The 15,895-nt window shown below is 39.5% G+C and overlaps 1 long non-coding RNA gene across 1 annotated transcript in view; it reads left to right on the top strand.

Moving 5' to 3' along the window:
• The window catches only part of LOC129652644 (uncharacterized), an 84,320-nt gene that overhangs the window by 17,963 nt on the left and 50,462 nt on the right, over positions 1-15,895 (top strand). Inside the window, exon 2 of the long non-coding RNA XR_008714650.1 lies at positions 4,438-4,480. This is a non-coding gene — a long non-coding RNA (uncharacterized LOC129652644). The remainder of the gene's footprint in view (positions 1-4,437; positions 4,481-15,895) is intronic.

Genomic DNA, 15,895 nt, shown 5'->3' with positions numbered 1-15,895 from the left:
AATTGTTATTCAGAGAAGTGAAACGGTTCTCAAGGATACAGAGCCGATAAGGTGAAACTTTGGCTTGGTACTCAGGTCTGTATGACACTGAAATCCACAATCTTTTCCTCATCCCACTATGCTTTTCAGGCATTCCTAACCTACAATTTCTGGCCTGAAAGGGGGTTATGGAGACTTAGCCTGAGGTCTGTAGTTTTGATGGAGCAAAAAAAAAAAAAAAAAAGCAATATATTATCTTGAGTGAGGATGAATCGAAGGAAGTCGAGATCATTTATCAAGTGTGCCCACTGATTCATTGCTGGAGAAACCTTGCTCACTACCTTTGGTGAGAAATGAACCACAGTCTGTTATAGCTGAAGGAACCAGGCACTCATGTGATTCAACCTCCTCATTTTACAGATGAGTACTCTAGAGTCCTTAAAGAGGAAAGTGATTTGTCCAAGGTTGTTACGTGATGAATCAGTGTCCGGGTTTGCTCACTAGAGTCCTAGCTCTCTGCAGCACAGTCTGGGGTCTGTTCTCTGAAACTACACTAGAAAAGACTCATTCTATTTCTATATACAGCTCTTTAAATATGTGATGCCAATGCTAGGTACCCCCAAATCTGCTTCAGGTGAAGCAGACTTTCATTGGCCTAGTTTCCAGATTGCTCATCATGTTCCATCTTTTCCAGAAGAGCATCATATTGTCAATTTTCCCCTCAAACTTTTTGTCCAGAAATGAATACATCACCCCACATTATACAGTAAAAGATTCAACTAAGGAGAATGCATATAAGGTTTTGCAACTTGCACAGCTAAGATCAAAGCTACAGTTGTTGGTTTCAGGGTTATGGAGTCATGAATATGGCAAATTGAGATGAAATAGATGACTGTTCTTCCTACTTCAAATTTTTGAAAATGTTGGATAAAATTATACCAAAGAATTTTTGCATGCATCGCTGAAGAATAAACCAAGAACAAAAAATGCGCAAGTGCCAAAACAAAGAGGAAGCTCAAAGTTAGAGCAGTAAAGTAAAAAAAAAACTATATGGTTACTGTAATATGTAGAATTTAAAGTCTGCAGATTGGAGATTAGCACTCTGATATTGGTATCAGGAGGATACTGGCGGTAGATGAACCAACTGCCTAAAGGCAGGAGCCATGAATATCTGTCTATTCCTGAGATAAGGACCAGAAAAACCTGGTCTGTCTTTTTGGAAGGCAGCAGGAAGTTTGCAGTCCTCCTGGGGCTGTGCCTGGTAAACAGATCACCGATAAGAAATCAGAACCCCTATGTGCACCACGCACAGCTGTGGGGTATGGTTCGGAGCAGTACCGCAGTACTGTGAACACTAAAGCAAAAAGGTAACTTCAAAACTAGTGTAGAACTGGTGAAGACTGTGGAGACGAACAGAGACAGATTTAACACTCCTACAGGGACATTTCCAGAGCACCGAGACTCCCACAGTGCTGCTGAAGATGAGTATGCAATCAAATATTAAAAAATCAGATGAAGGAATAAATTGCCAGGGGAGAATTCAGCAGGTGAAACAAACATTAACAGATGAAGTAAATATCACCTCAAGATATAGAGATAATAAAACAATCTAAAACAGAAGTTTAAATAAATTTAAAATGATCAGAGGGACAAAAGGTCAGAGAAAAATAGAAATGAAGGCACAAATCAGGTAATTTGAAAAAATCACAGGGATATCTGAGGCAGAACCAAAGTGAAAGTCTAGAAATGAAGAAAAGGTCATTACAATAAAGCATTCAGTTGAAAGGTGAGGGGAAGAAATGATGATGCTGAAGATAGTTCTGAGAAAATTATCTAGAATATACACAAGAAGCAAAGAGATAGAGAATGAAGAAATTGAGACACAAAAGCCAGAGATTCCAACATAATAAAAGTAACAGATCGAGATAACAGGGTGGAGGCCATTGAAAGAAACTATAGCTTAGAATTACCAGATTTAAGTATATGAATCTGTAAAGTGAGAGAGCGCATAGGTCCTCATCAGAATAAATTAATTTTTCAATTCAGTAAATACATAATGAGCACCTCTTGTATGCTAAATACTGTTGTAGGTGGCAAAAAAAGTTTTGCCCTCATAGCTTTAACATTCTAGTTGAGAGTGGGGAGAAATGGACAAAACCCCACAATGCTGCTGCTGCTGCTAAGTCGCTTTAGTCGTGTCCGACTCTGTGCGACCCCATGGACTGCAGCCTACCAGGCTTCTCTGTCCATGGGGTTCTGCAGGAAAGGACACTGGAGTGGGTTGCCATTTCCTTCTCCAATGCATGAAAGTGGAAAGTGAAAGTGAAGTCGCTCAGTCGTGTCTGACTCTTAGCGACCCAATGGACTGCAGCCTACCAGGCTTCTCCATCCATGGGATTTTCCAGGCAACAGTACTGGATTGGGGTGCCATTGCCTTCTCCCAAAACCCACAATAGACAAATGAAATATAGCAGGGAAGTGGGAGATTCATACTTACCTTCTGGTCATCTGGTACCTGTTCAGCCATTCAGCCCATGTGTCTCTGCTGTGCTTGGAGGCTGAGATCTGGTCTAGTTCGTCTCTGCACAGGATGAGGCATGACGTATCATGGATCCTGACATAATCTGGATATCCAATAAAAATAAGATGCATTTCAGTTCAGTTCAGATCAGTCGTTCAGTCATGTCTGACTCTTTGCGACCCCATGGATTGCAGCATGCCAGGCCTCCCTGTCCACACCAACTCCCGGAGCTTACTCAAACTCATGTCCATTAGGTAGGTGATGCCATCGAACCACCTCATCCTCTGTCGTCCCCTTCTCCTCCCTTCAATCTTTCCCAGCATCAGGGTCTTTTCCAACATCTTCTCTCACCACTTTTTGCTTGAGTTAGTCTCCATCTTACTGATTTCCAAGCCTGTACTCCTCTGTTGGAAAAGTGACCAAGAACTGTCTACCTGCTTGTAGCCATGTCTTTGTAATCATCATCCTCATTAGTGCTTGACCACTCATCTATATCCTTACTGCTTCTACCAATGTTTAGTTCTCATGGTTTCTATCCTAAATTAGTGCAACTGCTCCCTAATTCCCACTCCAGTACTCTTGCCTGGAGAATCCCAGGGATAGGGGAGTCTGGTGGGCTGCTGTCTATGGGGTCGCACAGAGTCGGACACGACTGAAGCGACTTAGCAGCAGCAGCTCCCTAATTGACTTCCTTCCTCTCCCCACTCTAACTCATAATCCATGCTGGCAGTTAGTATGATTTCTCTAAAATATATTTGACTATGTAATTTTCCTGCCTACAGTTCATCAATGACCTTAAACTTTCTTAAACTATAGAAGATGCTCTATGATCTCTTTCTTACCTCCCCAGGCTCCCTTCTCCTTCTTCCTATATTCCTACCCCATGTACGATTCATACCAAATGACTTACAGTCCCTAGACTGATCATATATGTTCAACATATTCTGTGCCTTCATTTATTCTGCTACATGTGTATGAATGAGCTTTTTCTTATTTAAGTCCCATTCCTGATAGCTGGATACATATTCATCTTGAGATTCAGTGTAGGTTCACCTCCTCTATGGTGCTTCTTCTGATGCCCATCTTGTAGTTGAATTAGTCCTTCATTCTTTGAGATCCTATATACTGATAAACATTTTGTCATAGTGCCCTTATGCTTGCTTTGAATTTTTTTTTTAATTTTATTTTATTTTTAAATTTTACAATATTGTATTGGTTTTGCCAAATATCGAAACGAATCTGCCACAGGTATACATGTGTTCCCCATCCTGAACCCTCCTCCCTCCTCCCTCCCCATACCATCCCTCTGGGTCATCCCAGTGCACCAGCCCCAAGCATCCAGTATCGTGCATCGAACCTGGACTGGTGATTCGTTTCATATATGATATTATACGTATTTCAATGCCATTCTCCCATATCATCCCACCCTCTCCCTCTCCCACAGAGTCCAGAAGACTGTTCTATACATCAGTGTCTCTTTTGCTGTCTCGTATACAGGGTTATTGTTACCATCTTTCTAAATTCCATATATATGCATTAGTATACTGTATTGGTGTTTTTCTTTCTGGCTTACTTCACTCTGTATAATAGGCTCCAGTTTCATCCACCTCATTAGTACTGGTTCAAATGTATTTGTCTTCTCCACTAATTTTAAGGGTAAATGCCATTTCTTATTTTACTCTATTTCCCCTCCAAATGTATGACATACTTCTCATACCCCATAAATGCTTTCTGAAAGGGGAAGTGAGTAAAGAAATGGTGGTTGGCACAAAGAAGATGTTTATTTCAAAACACAGAATTGATTATCTGACTCTGTTTTAACCCTGGAAGCCTGTTTGGCTACTCTTTGGCCATGGGGAGCTAATCTGAAAGTGTAGATATTTTTGAGGCACAACCTCAAGTCCTAAAATGAGATGTTCTTTATTTTGACTTTACAGGAAGCCTGCAGTCACTTGGAGACCTTGAAAGTCCCCCTCAAAGGTAAAGAATGACCACATTTGATTTAACCACAGAAGCAATTAACTCTCCAGCCGTGTGGAAAACAGCTTTTGAGCTGTATTTATCGATGCATAGATTTCACAGAGCTGTGATATTTGAAGACAAATGACTGTGCCCATAATTAAGACTGCTGGAGAAATTGGCAGCTGTGATATGATGATGGAAGGCCCAGAGAAAGGGCAAGGGAGTGAGATTGGTCAGGATGATACAGTTTCTGTGACCTTAATGCCCTCTTCCTAGTCATTGATTTCCCAATTAAATATAACTTTTCATTCAGTCAGTTCCTATATACTGCAGGTTATTGATGCCCTGCTGTAGGAAGCACAGATGACCTACGGATGAAACTGTAGAGAAAGATAATCTCACTTTATGTTTTTATTCAATATAACAAGATAGTGAGTGATCACACCATCATGGTTATCTGGGTTGTGAAGATCCTTTTTGTATAATTCTGTGTTTTCTTGCCACCTCTTCTTAATATCTTCTGCTTCTGTTAGGTCCATACCATTTCTGTCCTTTATCGAGCCCATCTTTGCATGAAAAGTTCCCTTGGTATCTCTAATTTTCTTGACGAGATCTCTAGTCTTTCCCATTCTATTGTTTTCCTCTATTTCTTTGCATTGATCATTGAGGAAGGCTTTCTTATCTCTCCTTGCTATTCTCTGGAACTCTGCATTCAAATGGGTATATCTTTCCTTTTCTCCTTTGCTTTTCGCTTTTCTTCTTTTTACAGCTATTTCTAAGGCCTCCTCAGACAGCCATTTTGCTTTTTTGCATTTCTTGGGGATGGTCTTGATTACTGCCTCCTGTACAATGTCATGAACCTCTCTCCATAGTTCTTCAGGCACTCTGTCTATAAGATCTAATCCCTTTAATCTCTTTGTCACTTCCACTGTATAATCATAAGGGATTTGATTTAGGTCATACCTGAATGGTCTAGTGATTTTCCCTACTTTCTTCAATTTAAGTCTGAATTTGACAATAAGGAGTTCATGATCTGAGCCACAGTCAGCTCCCAGTCTTGTTTTTGCTGACTGTATAGAGCTTCTCCATCTTTGGCTGCAAAGAATATAATCAATCTGATTTCGGTATTGACCATCTGGTGATGTCCATGTGCAGAGTCGTCTCTTGTGTTGATGGAAGAGGGTGTTTGCTATGATCAGTGTGTTTTCTTGGCAAAACTCTATTAGCCTTTGCCCTGCATCATTTTATACTCCAAGGCCAAATTTCCCTGTTACTCCAGGTATCTCTTGGCTTCCTACTTTTGTATTCCAGTCCCCTATAATGAAAAGGACGTTTTTTTGGGGGTGTTAGTTCTAGAAGGTCTTGCAGGTCTTCATAGAACCGTTCAACTTCAGCTTCTTTGGAGTTAGTGGTTGGGGCATAGACTTGGATTACTGTGATATTGAACGGTTTGCCTTGAAAACAGAGATCATTCTGTCGTTTTTGAGATTGCACCCAAGTACTGCATTTCGGACTCTTGTTGACTATGATGGCTACTCCATTTCTTCTGAGGGATTCTTGCTGACAGTAGAAGATATAATGATCATCTGAGTTAAATTTGCCCATTCCAGTCCATTTTAGTCCATTCCAGTCCATTTAAGTCCATCACACCATGATGGTGTGATCACTTACCTAGAGTCAGACATCCTGGAATGTGAAGTCAAGTGGGCCTTAGGAAGCACCACCATGAACAAAGCTAGTGGAGGTGATGGAATTCCAGTTGAGCTATTTCAAATCCTAAAAGATGATGCTGTGAAAGTGCTGCACTCAATATGCCAGCAAATTTGGAAAACTCAGCAGTGGCCACAGGACTGGAAAAGGTCAGGTTTCATTCCAATCCCAAGGAAAGGCAATGCCAAAGAATGTTCAAACAACTGCACAATTGCACTCATCTCACACGCTAGCAAAGTAATACTCAAAATTCTCCAAGCCAGGCTTCAACAATATGTGAACCGAGAACTTCCAGATGTTCAAGCTGGATTTAGAAAAGGCAGAGGAACCAGAGATCAAATTGCCAACATCCGCTGGATCATTGAAAAAGCAAGACAGTTCCAGAAAAACATCTAATTCTGCTTTATTGACTATGACAAAGCCTTTGACTGTGTAGATCACAACAAACTGTGGAAAATTCTTAAACAGTTGGAAATACCAGACCACCTTACCTGCCTCCTGAGAAATCTGTATAGTTAGAACTGGACATGGAACAACAGACTGGTTCCAAATGGGGAAAGAAGTACGTCAAGGTGGTATATTGTCACCCTGCTTATTTAACTTATATGCAGAGTATATAATGCAAAATGCTGGGCTGGATGAAGCACAAGTTAGAATCTAGATTGCCGGGAGAAATATTAGTAACCTCAGATACACAGATGACACCATCCTTATGGCAGAAAGCAAAGAATTAAAGAGCCTCTTGATGAAAGTGAAAGAGGAGAGTGAAAAAGTTGGCTTGAAACTCAACATTCAGAAAACTAGGATCATGGCATCTGACCCCATCACTTCATGGCAAATAGATGGGGAAACAATGGAAACAGTGAAAGACTTTTTTTTGGCCTCCAAAATCACTGCAGATGGTGACTGGCAGCATGTATGCATTAAAACATGATATTTATTTTTCTGACTTACTTCACTCTGTATGACTATCTCCATGTCTCCACAAATGGCAGTTTGTTCTTTTTTATGGATGAATAATATTATTGCCTTGGCTTCTACTTATGCCATTCTCTTTCTCTGTGTAGCATACCCACCCCCACACTTCTCTTAAAAACTCCTACTCACTGTTTAATATTCAGTCAGTGTTCAAATAAAATATTCAATTTAAATAAAAGAATTCTTGAACTACTTCAGTCATATAGACTTCCTAAAACTCTCTCAGATGGTTTAGGGATCTCTTTGATACAGAGCCATCATTTCCTTCATATCTTCATATTGCCTTCATCAGACTCTAGGATGGTTATTTCTTTGTTCCCTGTGTTTTCAACTAAGCTGTGAACTCTTTGAAGAAAGCATTGCCTCTTTGTAACTTGAGGGCTCATCTGAGTATCTGCTACCTGGTAGGTATTCTGTACATACTTGAAGGTTTTGTAGTCAGGTTTCTCCAGAGAGAAAGAGATTTATTATAGGAATTGGCTCTCATTAGCATGGAAGCCGAGAAGTCCCACAATCTGCTGTCTGAAATGTGGGAAACCAGAAAAGCCTATTGTTTTCAGTTTTAATCTAAAGGCCTGAGAATCAGGAGCTCTGAAGTTGAAGGGCAGGAAAAGATAGATGTCCCAGCTCAAGGAAAGAGAGAATTTGCTCTTCTTTTGCCTTTTGGTTCCATTCAGACCCTCAAAGGATAGACTGATATCCATCCATTTTTGGTGATGGAGGGTCTCTTTCCTCGGTCTCTTGAACCAAATGCTAATCTCTTCCAGAAACACCATCACAGACACACCCCCGAATAATGTTTTATCAGGTATCTTGGCTTTCCTCAGTCCAGTGAGGCTGACACATGAGACTGACCATCACAGAGGAGCCTGAGACATACCCACTGAAATCCATTTGTGATACAGTTTGACAGTCTCAGCTGGTGGGGTTCATGGCTTTTCTTGCCAGAGAGGACTGAGGTGGAAACAAGGGCTCAGGAGGCTAGGCTCTTTCTCCACTAGGACAGCTGGGATATGCGTGCTAAAGATATCAAGCCTCTAGGCTTAGCACATTTTGGATGTGTGGTGATGAGTGCCTAGGTTGGTGGTGTGCTTAAATCTCCCTCACCAAACACAAGTGGAGTTTGGGTGTGGTCTTGTCCTCATCTTTTATATGTTGTGCTTGGAATAAGACTTGCCAATAGGCATATCTATTGCCATTTACTTTTTGATAAACTCCCTGTGTCTGTATATACAGTTTACCTTTTTCTAAACTTCCTGTGTCTGTATATACAATCAGGCTTTAGGACTGTCTATATCATGAAAGTTTCTTTTTTAGGGATAGTTATTTTCCATGAAGTTCCTTGACCTGGGGCTTAGATCCACTCATCAATATACAGTGCAACTTCAACCCAGACATAACTAGATGAATAGAGACAATGAGAATCATGAATAACCATAGACTCCTGCCGCTGTGTCCTGTCCCATGAAATTAGGCCGTTCTCCTACTGATGCCAGTCTAGTTGAGACCTGAGTTTTCCAAATCCCGTTCTTTTTGGACTGCTTTAAGGTCTAGCATGTTTTGTGGCCAAGGTTTCTGGCATGAAAGGAGAGGAACAAGAGGATGATGGGAGAGGCCTTCTGCAGGTTTTTAAGGTTTGAGCAGCTCCATCTGGATGAAACCGAAACAAAGAAAAATTCTGATCATAAAGACAATGCCTTATGCACTTTAGGGAGATGGATATGTCAACACAATAGTGAAGAAGAAATTGAACCATTTGAGCAATTGAGACATACAGTATTTTTGAGTAAGTCAGCCATTCTCATTCTTCTTTTGGACAGCTACAGGGTCATGCCTTCTTAAGGGAATTTTAGAACTCACTCAGTGGGCTGGCTTTAATCAGACTGCAGCCATTTCCTTTTCTGTTGCCTTGTCATAAGGAGGGGTTTGGTCAGATGCTGTCTCTCCAGCCCACAAGTTGTAATGCAGGTTTTTATGCATGGTCTGAACACAGAGGTGATAGATGGTACCCAGGATGCTTGGGAAGATTGCCTTATGACTTTGTCCTCAGCAAACTGCCCTTCATAAGCTGAAGGCATCACCTTCACAAGGGCAGCTTCAGTGCCTTCTTTGAGAAAGTAATTTTCTTTTGTGAGTCACATGCTGTGTCATGGTTTATCACAATAGGAAGAACTGAAAGCTATAGAACCCAGGAGGCAAAAAAGAGCTGTCTAAGGAATAACAAGAACTGATTTTATTCTCTGTCATGCAGTGATAAAAAGGCATTTTGTAAAAGCTTTTAGTTGGTTTTCTTTTTTCCTAATCATGTTCAGGAATGCATCTAATGCATTTTGTATTGAAAGGAAAAAGGAGAATCATTTTAAAGAATTGCCTTCCTTTAAAAAGATTTTATCTGACTAGAGTTGGAGATGTGGGCTCCTTATGAAGTATACAAGTCAACAGAATGCTATAGGAACATGGAAAAGTTAGTACGGACTTGGCTTGAGAGAATCTGGGAAGGTTTCATACAGGGGTGAACTCAAGCTGGGCCTCATAGGGTGTGTAGGAGTTTTCTCTCTGAAAATGGAGAAAGGACATTCCAAACAAGCAAAAAACCATGTGCAAAGGCACAAAAGCATCTCTCAAACCTCTACACAATTTTTTTTTTTTTTGGTAAGCACTGACTATTTTTGCTCCTGGACTTGGTATAAAAGAAATGCTGCTTAGGTTTCCAGAGGAGATATGAATTCCATATCAGTAATAATGGATCCGAAATTAACAGAGTAATTTCAATTATATTCTTTCGTTTGACAAATGTTTATTGAGAACTTTATCTAGAACGCTGATCTAGCTGTGCACCAGCCAGAGATACAGCAATGAATGAGACTGACAAAACCCCCGTCCCTCATTGTAGTTAGGGCTTCTCAGTGCTGTTTATAACATTTCTGAGAGTTTTGACCTGAGGATGCCAGGAAAGCAGCTCCCTTCTCTCCCCCAACCACCCCGTGTATATATATACATGCATGTGTGTGTGTTGGTGGAAATGGATCCTGCTGTGCTATTGTAAGAGAAGTAACTGGAGGTCAGTAATTGAAGCTAGAAGCACAGGGGCTCCTGTTTCTCCTGTTTCTCCTTTCTCAGACAAAGCTGATTAACTATGACCTTGTTTCTTACTTAATCTGGATCCAGCCCCAGAATCTTTCTCAAAAAGTACTACATGATGGTTAACAGAAAACAACAAAATTCTGTAAAGCAATTATCCTTCAATTAAAAAATAAATAAAATTTAAAAGTACTACAAATAGCCACTTCCAGCTAATTAGAACTGACTTATAGGATAAAAGCTCTAGGTCAATCACTGTCTGTATAGTTTTAAATTTGGAGAGAAAAGGGGCACTTTAGCAGATTCTTCCCTGGATGCGGAAGTCAGTCTATACTGGGTGATGATGATAGTGATAAATGTTTAGCCTTCTACTTAGTTCAATTCAACACAGAAATTTCTTGAGGACATACTATATTCTGGCATAGTCCTTGCAATTAGGAGCTTAAAGTCCAGGGAGTAGGGGAGATACTATAATAGGCAGTCCTTGCAGTATGATTTTAATAATAAACATAATAGAGATTAGGATGAGATATGATGGGAAACAAAGGGAGGGATGACTCTTCCTTTGTTTCTACTGGAGGGTTGGGGAAGGGGGTCGTGGAAGACTCCTGGGAGATGATACTTCGAATATGTTTGAAACTAACTCAACATTGTAATGGCATCCCAGTCCAGTACTCTTGCCTGGAAAATCCCATGGATGGAGGAGCCTGGTAGGCTGCAGTCCATGGGGTCTCGAAGAGTCAGACACGACTGAGCGACTTCACTTTTCACTTTCATGCATTAGAGAAGGAAATGGCAACCCTCTCCAGTGTTCTTGCCTGGAGAATCCCAGGGACTGGGGAGCCTGGTGGACTGCAGTCAATGGGGTTGCACAGAGTCGGACAAGACTGAAGTGATGCAGCAGCAACATTGTAAATTAGTTATACTCCAGTAAAATTAAACAAAGAAAACTCTTCTAACATGCCAGTCAAGATGATTACAGTTGAGTTAGTTTAAGATCAGTTTCCATCCAAATTGACAACAGGATGATATTCTTAGATTTTTAACTAAGTAGAGTAATTTTGGGGATGTGAGAATTATCAGAGTTCACTCACTTATCCAATAAATATTTACTTGCCACCTGAAAGAAAAGATAATTAGGAATCGATTAACTGGGAGGGCAGCTGTAGTGACAGAATTCTAGACAGACAGAGGTAAAGGTATGAAAGTATAAAATCATTCACATTATCATTGCATAGGTCCCTATATTATAGAATCCCAGGTTCCTGCTCGATTCTTGCCCTTGAGGGAAGAAACATGGATTGACATCTGCATGACATCCAGTTCAATGTAAGTGTTCAATGAATATTCGTAAAAAGAATGAAAGTTGTCATCTTTCCTTTGTCTCTCTGACTCTGTTACTTATTTTGTTAATTAAAATCTCTACTGTTTTAAGTTCAGTTGCACTGCGAAATCAGTTTGATTCAGTTCAGTTAATTATGATTGAGCACATGTTCCGTGTAAGGCCCTACCTGAAAGATCAGAGAAAGGTCCAGGAGGAGCTGACTTTTTTTTTTTTTTTTTGGTGTGTGTGTGTGTGTGTGTGTTTTTAATTTAATTTTATTTTTTAAGCTTTACATAATTGTATTAGTTTTGCCAAATATCAAAATGAATCCGCCACAGGTATACATGTGTTCCCCATCCTGCACCCTCCTCCCTCCTCCCTCCCCATACCATCCCTCTTGGTCGTCCCAGTGCACCAGCCCCAAGCATCCAGTATCGTGCATCGAACCTGGATTGGCAACTCGTTTCATACATGATATTTTACACGTTTCAATGCCATTCTCCCAAATCTTCCCACCCTCTCCCTCTCCCACAGAGTCCATAAGACTGTTCTATACATCAGTGTCTCTTTTGCTGTCTCGTACACAGGGTTATTGTTACCATCTTTCTAAATTCCATATATACGCATTAGTATACTGTATTGGTGTTTTTCTTTCTGGCTTACTTCACTCTGTATAATAGGCTCCAGTTTCATCCAACTCATTAGAACTGATTCAAATGTATTCTTTTTAATGGCTGAGTAATACTCCATTGTGTATATGTACCACCGCTTTCTTATCCATTCATCTGCTGATGGACATCTAGGTTGCTTCCATGTCCTGGCTATTATAAACAGTGCTGCGATGAACATTGGGGTACACGTGTCTCTTTCCCTTCTGGTTTCCTCAGTGTGTATGCCCAGCAGTGGGATTGCTGGATCATAAGGCAGTTCTATTTCCAGTTTTATAAGGAATCTCCACACTGTTCTCCATAGTGGCTGTACTAGTTTGCATTCCCACCAACAGTGTAAGAGGGTTCCCTTTTCTCCACACCCTCTCCAGCATTTATTACTTGTAGACTTTTGGATCACAGCCATTCTGACTGGCGTGAAATGGTACCTCATAATGGTTTTGATTTGCGTTTCTCTGATAATGAGTGATGTTGAGCATCTTTTCATGTGTTTGTTAGCCATCTGTATGTCTTCTTTGGAGAAATGTCTATTTAGTTCTTTGGCCCATTTTTTGATTGGGTCATTTATTTTTCTGGAGTTGAGCTGGAGGAGTTGCTTGTATATTCTCGAGATTAGTTGTTTGTCAGTTGCTTCATTTGCTATTATTTTCTCCCATTCTGAAGGCTGTCTTTTCACCTTGCTAATAATTTCCTTTGATGTGCAGAAGCTTTTAAGGTTAATTAGGTCCCATTTGTTTATTTTTGCTTTTATTTCCAATATTCTGGGAGGTGGGTCATAGAGGATCCTGCTGTGATGTATGTCAGAGAGTGTTTTGCCTATGTTCTTCTCTAGGAGTTTTATAGTTTCTGGTCTTACGTTTAGATCTTTAATCCATTTTGAGTTTATTTTTGTGTATGGTGTTAGAAAGTGTTCTAGTTTCATTCTTTTACAAGTGGTTGACCAGATTTCCCAGCACCACTTGTTAAAGAGATTGTCTTTAATCCATTGTATATTCTTGCCTCCTTTGTCAAAGATAAGGTGTCCATATGTGCGTGGATTAATCTCTGGGCTTTCTACTTTGTTCCATTGATCTATATTTCTGTCTTTGTGCCAGTACCATACTGTCTTGATAACTGTGGCTTTGTAGTAGAGCCCAAAGTCAGGTAGGTTGATTCCTCCAGTTCCATTCTTCTTTCTCAAGATTGCTTTGGCTATTCGAGGTTTTTTGTATTTCCATACAAATTGTGAAATTATTTGTTCTTGCTCTGTGAAGAATACTGTTGGTAGCTTGATAGGGATTGCATTGAATCTATAAATTGTTTTGGGTAGTATACTCATTTTCACTATATTGATTCTTCCAATCCATGAACATGGTATATTTCTCCATCTATTAGTGTCCTCTTTGATTTCTTTCATCAGTGTTTTATAGTTTTCTATATATAGGTCTTGAGTTTCTTTAGGTAGATATATTCCTAAGTATTTTATTCTTTCTGTTGCAATGGTGAATGGAATTGTTTCCTTAATTTCTCTTTCTGTTTTCTCATTATTAGTGTTTAGGAATGCAAGGGATTTCTGGGTGTTGATTTTATATCCTGCAACTTTACTATAATCATTGATTAGTTCTAGTAATTTTTTGGTGGAGTCTTTAGGGTTTTCTGTGTAGAGGATCATGTCATCTGCAAATAGTGAGAGCTTTACTTCTTCTTTTCCAATTTGGATTCCTTTTATTTCTTTTTCTGCTCTGATTGCTGTGGCCAAAACTTCCAAAACTATGTTGAATAGTAATGGTGAAAGTGGGCACCCTTGTCTTGTTCCTGACTTTAGAGGAAATGCTTTCAATTTTTCACCATTGAGGATAATGTTTGCTGTGGGTTTGTCATATATAGCTTTATTATGTTGAGGTATGTTCCTTCTATTCCTGCTTTCTGGAGAGTTTTTATCATAAATGGATGTTGAATTTTGTCAAAGGCTTTCTCTGCATCTATTGAGATAATCATATGGTTTTTATTTTTCAATTTGTTAATGTGGTGTATTACATTGATTGATTTGCTGGTATTGAAGAATCCTTGCATCCCTGGGATAAAGCCCACTTGGTCATGGTGTATGATCTTTTTAATGTGTTGTTGGATTCTGATTGCTAGAATTTTGTTAAGGATTTTTGCTTCTATGTTCATCAGTGATATTGGCCTGTAGTTTTCTTTTTTTGTGGGATCTTTGTCAGGTTTTGGTATTAGGGTGATGGTGGCCTCATAAAATGAGTTTGGAAGTTTACCTTCCTCTGCAATTTTCTGGAAGAGTTTGAGCAGGATAGGTGTTAGCTCTTCTCTAAATTTTTGGTAGAATTCAGGTGTGAGCTGTCTGGATCTGGGCTTTTGTTTGCTGGAAGATTTTTGACTACAGTTTCAATTTCCGTGCTTGTGATGGGTCTGTTAAGATTTTCTATTTCTTCTTGGTCCAGTTTTGGAAAGTTGTACTTTTCTAAGAATTTGTCCATTTCTTCCACGTTGTCCATTTTATTGGCATATAATTGTTGATAGTAGTCTCTTATGATCCTTTGTATTTCTGTGTTGTCTGTTGTGATCTCTCCATTTTCATTTCTAATTTTATTGATTTGATTTTTCTCCCTTTGTTTCTTGATGAGTCTGGCTAATGGTTTGGCAATTTTATTTATCCTTTCAAAGAACCAGCTTTTGGTTTTGTTGATTTTTGCTATGGTCTCTTTTGTTTCTTTTGCATTTATTTCTGCTCTAAGTTTTAAGATTTCTTTCCTTCTACTAACCCTGGGGTTCTTCATTTCTTCCTTTTCTAGTTGCTTTAGGTGTAGAGTTAGGTTATTTATTTGACTTTTTTCTTGTTTCTTGAGGTGTGCCTGTATTGCTATGAACTTTCCCCTTAGGACTGCTTTTACCGTGTCCCACAGGTTTTGGGTTGTTTTGTTTTCATTTTCATTCATTTCTATGCAAATTTTGATTTCTTTTTTGATTTCTTCTGTGATTTGTTGGTTATTCAGCAGCGTGTTGTTCAGCCTCCATATGTTGGAATTTTTAATAGTTTTTCTCCTGTAATTGAGATCTAATCTTACTGCATTGTGGTCAGAAAAGATGCTTGGAATGATTTCTATTTTTTTGAATTTACCAAGGCTAGCTTTATGGCCCAGGATGTGATCTATCCTGGAGAAGGTTCCACGTGCGCTTGAGAAAAAGCTGAAATTCATTATTTTGGGATGAAATGTCCTATAGATATCAATTAGGTCTAACTGGTCTATTGTATCATTTAAAGTTTGTGTTTCCTTGTTAATTTTCTGTTTAGTTGATCTATCCATAGGTGTGAGTGGGGTATTAAAGTCTCCCACTATTATTGTGTTAATTTCTCCTTTCATACTTGTTAGCATTTGTCTTACATACTGCGGTGCTCCCGTGTTGGGTGCATATATATTTATAATTGTTTTATCTTCTTGGATTGATCCTTTGATCATTATGTAGTGCTTCTTTGTCTCTTTTCACAGCCTTTGTTTTAAAGTCTATTTTATCTGATAAGAGTATTGCTACTCCTGCTTTCTTTTGGTCCCTATTTGCATGGGAAAACTTTTTCCAGCCCTTCACTTTCAGTCTGTATGTGTCCCCTGTTTTGAGGTGGGTGTCTTGTAGACAACATATGTAGGGGTCTTGTTTTTGTATCCATTCAGCCAGTCT

The sequence above is a fragment of the Bubalus kerabau genome, chromosome 5, assembly GCF_029407905.1.
Source record: "Bubalus kerabau isolate K-KA32 ecotype Philippines breed swamp buffalo chromosome 5, PCC_UOA_SB_1v2, whole genome shotgun sequence".
NCBI classification, from domain to species: Eukaryota; Metazoa; Chordata; class Mammalia; order Artiodactyla; family Bovidae; genus Bubalus; species Bubalus kerabau.
The sequence above is the reverse complement of the archived record's forward strand: the minus strand, read 5'-3'. Positions and strand labels throughout refer to the sequence as shown.